The sequence below is a fragment of the Dermacentor variabilis genome, chromosome 6 (genome assembly GCF_050947875.1).
Source record: "Dermacentor variabilis isolate Ectoservices chromosome 6, ASM5094787v1, whole genome shotgun sequence".
Lineage (NCBI taxonomy): Eukaryota > Metazoa > Arthropoda > Arachnida > Ixodida > Ixodidae > Dermacentor > Dermacentor variabilis.
The window spans coordinates 64,408,807-64,414,806 of NC_134573.1; positions in this window are offsets into that span (position 1 = coordinate 64,408,807).

Genomic DNA, 6,000 nt, shown 5'->3' on the forward strand with positions numbered 1-6,000 from the left:
TTACCAGGAATAGCGCCGTACTGCCAAGCGAGAAGCGATGCGTCTCCACCGAGCTGATCCGGAACACCACGCCGAAGCTGCGGCTGAGAAGAGGCGACAAAGTGTTGAGGATCCCAAGTTTCAGTCCAGGAAACGCGAGAGTCGGCGCCTGAACGCTTGTAGTCGCCGAGAAAGCGATCCCGGCCTGCGACTGCTTGAAAACTACCAGCGTCAAGCCCACCGAGACACGCGGGGTGCCGACGGTCGATTCCAGCTCGACTTTCTTAGCGTAGAGTTTGGGCACATCTGTCGCGTCTATGATCCACAAGGAAGCTCGGCGCGCGGCTTAGTGGGGCTACAATCGACGAAGGAGAGCCGATCCTGCCAATCGTGCCGAGGCCGACGCCGACAAACGCCGTCGCCTAGCCGAGAATACCGAGTTTCGGGCCAGAGACAACTATAGCTGCCGGCTGAATGTTCGGCGCCGCCGGGACTCGGTTCCGGGCGTGCGCGTCAGCGAGAATTTCCAACGCCATGCCCGCAAATCCATGACAGGTGCGAACCACCGCTTCCAGCGCGAATTCCTCGGTATAGAATTCGGGCGTAGCTGCCGCGTCTGTGACCGGCTGCTTCGACGAGAATCTATCCACGGTGAGCTCGGTGCGGAACGTTCAAAGTTGAGCTCTGCCTTGCAAGTGCTTCGCGAAGCCTTCCCCGACGCCAACAACCACGACGACGAACACGACGAAGTTCGGACACCGAGGACGAGGACCGGAATGACGGTGATGACGACTGGTACTGCAGCACTGCACATAATAAATTGCCATGCACCTAATATGCGTGATTGTCGCGATGACGGTCCCGTCTTCCATCTGCACGGTAGACACGTCTGCACACTCGGCCTGCTCGGCGATCGGTAACGCGTACGGCGAGACGCCCACGTAGCCATTATTTGCGTAAATGGCAACGGCGCCGGCTCGAGTTTCCGCGCTCTTGTTGTACACCACTCCGGTGTATCTGTCCACTTGTAGGAGCACGTCCGTCCAGGTCTCCGACAGACAGAGGATGGAAATGTTTCGAAGCACGGCATCGCGCATTACGTCGGCGAACTGCAGGCGCAACGAACGCAAGTTGAAATCGGCAAGTGCAAACGAATGCGCGTGGCTCACTTGGTTGGCGCAGACTTTCTTGAGCAAACTGCACTCGTTCTGCCCGGAGCAAGTCCAAAGTGCAACTGCTGATAAGGTTGCTAGGGCGATGACTACGTCAGAAGAAAGCTACAATACATAGACTACTATATCTTCGTACGGGGAAGATTTCTCAGTCGATACGACTCGACAGACGTACGCAAAAATTTCCAGTTCCTAGACATATACGGCTTCGCTGTAACAAAGGAAAAAGAAAACGCCACTATTACCACTAAACGGAAGTAAGTTATGGCGCACAACGATTGCTAACTCGCCATAAATTTGTGCCCGCCCACTGCTGCCTGTGGCGCGCTAAAATACCCAAAGGTTTCACCAAAGTGAAATTTCCTTGCAGCTGGCCTACAATGCAAACGTGGAATGAAGAACTCGCGGACCAAAAGTGGCTGACGCCCTCTGGCTTTCTTTCTAAACAGTGTTAGTGGGCCGTTCGATGCTCGTTATACGTAGGAGAAGAATAAAAAAACTGCTTCTAGTACTTGCAGTGGTTTCATATATATATATATATATATATATACCAATGAAATTAATCAAGCTTTGTTAGGCAACTTATGAAATGCGCCGTCGGCAGGAAATGTTTCGCTGCAGCACATGTAATGGCGTTTGCCATTGTGATTAATCACAAGAAATTCAACATGCGCGTCCTTGGGCAACTCATGTGCCTCATTTTAATTAGAGCTCACCATTGCAACTTCGTTGTTTACTTCATTTCCGATCGAGCAGACGAATGTGCGAAGGCATTCGGAAGCAGCACCAAAGCTTGGCGCAATTCTTGGCGCATGAACGTTTCAGACGAACTTCCAAACATGCCTGCGCATTTACAAGCACGTTGCCGAGTTAAGGCTGTTCCATGTTGTCATTGAAAAGAAATCTTTCACGGAAGGGTGGCATGGCACGTAGGACGAATAACATTCCCGACAAGTGAACCCCATTTGCGTCACAACGGCGTGAGCGGCTCGGTCACAGGAGTCGTAGGATCAAGCGAGGACAATCTTTCTTGTCCTTCCCCATCAATCGAGGGGAATCCTGCTTCTCCTGTGTCGTCCGTCCTTTCCAAACCGGCCCTGCGAATCCCACTTCCTTCGGCGGTCACACGCAGGGTCGGGATCGTCGCCGGCGTCGTAAGCTGCTTGTCCGGGTGTTCGTTCGTCGGGGGCGCTTTGAAGTCGGTGAGTGGCGTCAACTTTGCACTCTCGTCGTCAGCGTTCGTCTCCACCTGCAGCGTGTCGGTGAAGACCATGAAAAAGGCGAGCAGGCCCATCGTTGCGAAGCAGGAGCAACATCGCTCCCAACGTAAGGCCCACGGGACAGCAATTATTCGTCGTACCGTCGACTCCCTGCGCTGTTAGAATGGACTCCACCGGAACGAAGACGGCGGTGTTCTCGGGCGCCGGTATGACGTCACAGTAGAGCGGCACCGCAGCAATGGCGACCGCCTCAGGCGATGCAGCCGGAGCCGGCGGACAGGCTTGCTCATCGCGGGCTCGGCGTGAGGGCGATCGACGTTGATGACGGCACCGTGAGGCGCGACGGACTGCGCCTGTTGCGGCCCCGATGCAGCCTGCACCGCAGGAACTGAAGGCGGAACTGGTGATCGCAGAGTAGCCGGCGTCCATTGGGGCGCAGCTGACACATTTGCTCCTGTCGGGATTGCCGACGCTGACGGCGTACCGGAGGTCACAAGAACTTGAACCGCAACGGGTGTTGCCTGCGCTGGCGCTGCCGCGTACGGATGTTCGGCGAGCGTTTGGGTCGGTCATGTTGCACTGACGGGTTCGCATCTGCTGCAGGGACGACCGGGGCATGGCTTTCGGCTGCAGCGGCGTTCTGCTGCTCGTTGCTCTCTTTTGAGTCTATGCCCCACCGGATTTATCCGTGGCGATGTTTTTTGTGTCGCCGGCGTCTCTTGCCATATTTTAGGATGCCGATAAGGGCTTTGCCGTCTATGATGACGGAACTGAAGCCGGAGTCTTCAGCGCCGGAAGCATCCTTGGGGAGCTCTCCGACGTGTTGCCCTCTGCAATGGTATGGTATGGTATTCCTTATGCGATGGCGCACACCCACTGTGGGGGATTGGCCAATATTTAGATGAAATTAGGCTATCTTCATTAAAAACTGAAAATGGTAAAGCTAACTGGAGGAAATGAACAAAAATAAAATGTTTAAGAATTCAAGACAATCTCTTTGTAGCAATTATAAAATCCTCCACGGTCGAGCAAATATCCCTGTGGCACTGTCCAAGAGAGGAGGCTCCTAGAGAAAGGATATTTATAATTGAAAAGCTCAAACCAAGCTGTGCAAATCTTGATTCTAGATTTTTTCTTAAAGAAGTGAAACGGTGGCAGAATAAGAAAAAATGATCTATTGTTTCATCTTCTCCACAGACTGGGCACACAGAGGGGAGGGCACCAGACCAGCCCTGTGACGATAGAAGTTTAATTTTGGTATTCGACAATGTAATCGGGTAAAAATGACCAGTTTTTCTGGTGTGAAAAGAATTTTTAGGCCAAGGGAATAGGAGGTGTCGATATTCTGAAAAATTTGCTACAGCTGGGTTCAAAAAGTCTTGAGTAATTGTATATCTCCTGAATCTAGTAGTCGTCAGGTAAGCTATTGTAGGAAGTAATGGTAATACAGAGCGACTGAGGGCCGCTCTCGCGAGACTGTCAGCCATTTCGTTCATGACTAATCCTTTATGCCCAGGCACCCAAAGCAATCTAATTAAATTTATGTGGGCAGGCACTAGAAAATGAAATGTACGTAAAAGGTTAGTGACACCATTTGCTGTGAGCGAGGAACATAAGGGTAAAGAATCTGTTCTAATTACTACCGCCGATGTTGACAAATTTAGTTTGCGTAAGGCTGGGACCACAGCTAGAAATTCAGCCAAAAATACGGAATAAAAGTCGGGAATCCTGATTGCAAATGACCAGTTTAGAGCGGAAGAGAAAATGCCAATTCCAGATTTTTCTTCACACTGTGAGGCGTCTGTCGCAATGACCGTACTTATAGATAAACTCAATTAATGGTCCTGTAATAGGCCGTTTAATATATTATAAGAGAGATGTTTTGCATTATTTGGGTAGATGTCATCATATATAATTTGTAGGTTCTCTCGCACATCACAAAGAGGTGGTACCTCCCAGAGACGTACATTTAGGGATTTATCAATGTTTGTACGAAGACCACCTGTGGTGTATGAAAACGTTGCCAGTGTACTCCGAAGAAAAGTGCAGGCTGGGAAATGAATATGTATTTCAATCTTATAATAGGGGATTCATACAATTTCAAGACTGTTTGCACCGTCGGTAACCGAAATCTACACAATATTGAGGGCAACCTGACTTTTTGGTGTAATATGTTATTGGCAACATATTTCGGTAATCCGCAACACATTCGTAGGGCTTCCCGCTCAAGTAGAACAAGGGGACGTAATTTATAAGCTGGGGCACCAGAAAATAAAACACATCCAAATTCTAAAATGGGCCGCACATACTTTTTGTATATCATTAAAAGTGGACCTCTCCGCATTCCGGACCGACTATTGCACAGCTTACGTAGCATACCAACTGCTCGTACGCCTCATTTAACTATATGGTCAATATGGCCGAGCCAGTTGAGGGAACCGTCATATACTACATCTAAGTATTTCACCGACTCCACTTGAGGTATAGTCTCGAGGCGATAGGATATCGATATATTAACGGGACTGTTAAGAGGGAAAACCAATATCGAGGATTTTCTAACGTTAAGTGAAAGGCGAATTTTGTTTAACCAGGTTTCTATGGCGTTGAGGTAGTTCTTCTTCCTCTTTCCTCTTTCGGAACGGGTTATGCTCAAGATTGGTTGACTGTGCTACGTCCTGAGGCCGTACGCTGCATAAATGAACGAACAAATGCATACGTTCACGTGACAAATACGTAGGTAAACATTTTGAAAGATACTTGCAACGCATTTCGTGTTTATTGTTCTCGGATGCCAAATCAAACTGCTGTCGCGGTTATATTAGGGTGGCTTTCCTTTTATCTATGCGCGGAAACACATGTAGTTCTAGTTGGTTCTCCAGTGAGTTCTCCAAAAATTACGCTTCGCAGCTGTCGGTTCCCATTCCCTATCTAATGAAATTAACGGTGAATTGATGTGCTGCTTGCAAATCTAGAGAGAGAGAGAGAGAGAATAAACTTTATAGAAAAGAGCATACAAGCGTAAGTTATAGCTCCTCCGCACCGCAATGGGTGGTCACCTCATTGCTGGCATCCAACGCCTTAACAGCCCTTCCCGCTTCCTGCGCCGCCCGATTCATGGCCGATACCCCGGAGTGGGGGGCGCCATTTCCCTGTATGGAACAAGAACAAGAACGTTCCATCACTGTTGTCGCCAGTGCAGCCCAGCGTGCGCGGCTCGCGCTTTCTAAACAAGCGTCTCCACCTCCATGAAAGTTCGACATCTTTGACTCGAGTGTTGTCTCGGAACTACCAGCCAAATCCACGTGCATAGCATCTTCAATATCCGCTGCAGAACAGCAGCTTTACTAAGTAGAAGGCTGAGGGAGTGCGTGGAGCATCGCTGGTCTTTGTAAACAAAAGCTGTGCTGGTTTTATGTACGAGTGTTGTGGACACATAGTGCATGCTCTTGTCTGAACTTGCCCATGGCGATATGTGTGCTTTTCCTGGGACGCGCAACTTCCACTCTGTTTTCTTCGGAGAAAGAACATTTTCATGTTTCTTGCTTATGTACTCCTTGAAGAGATATTTAAGCTGATATTGCTAGAGTGCGCGACCATTCGTATAGCTGCGACAGGTAAAATATATGAAC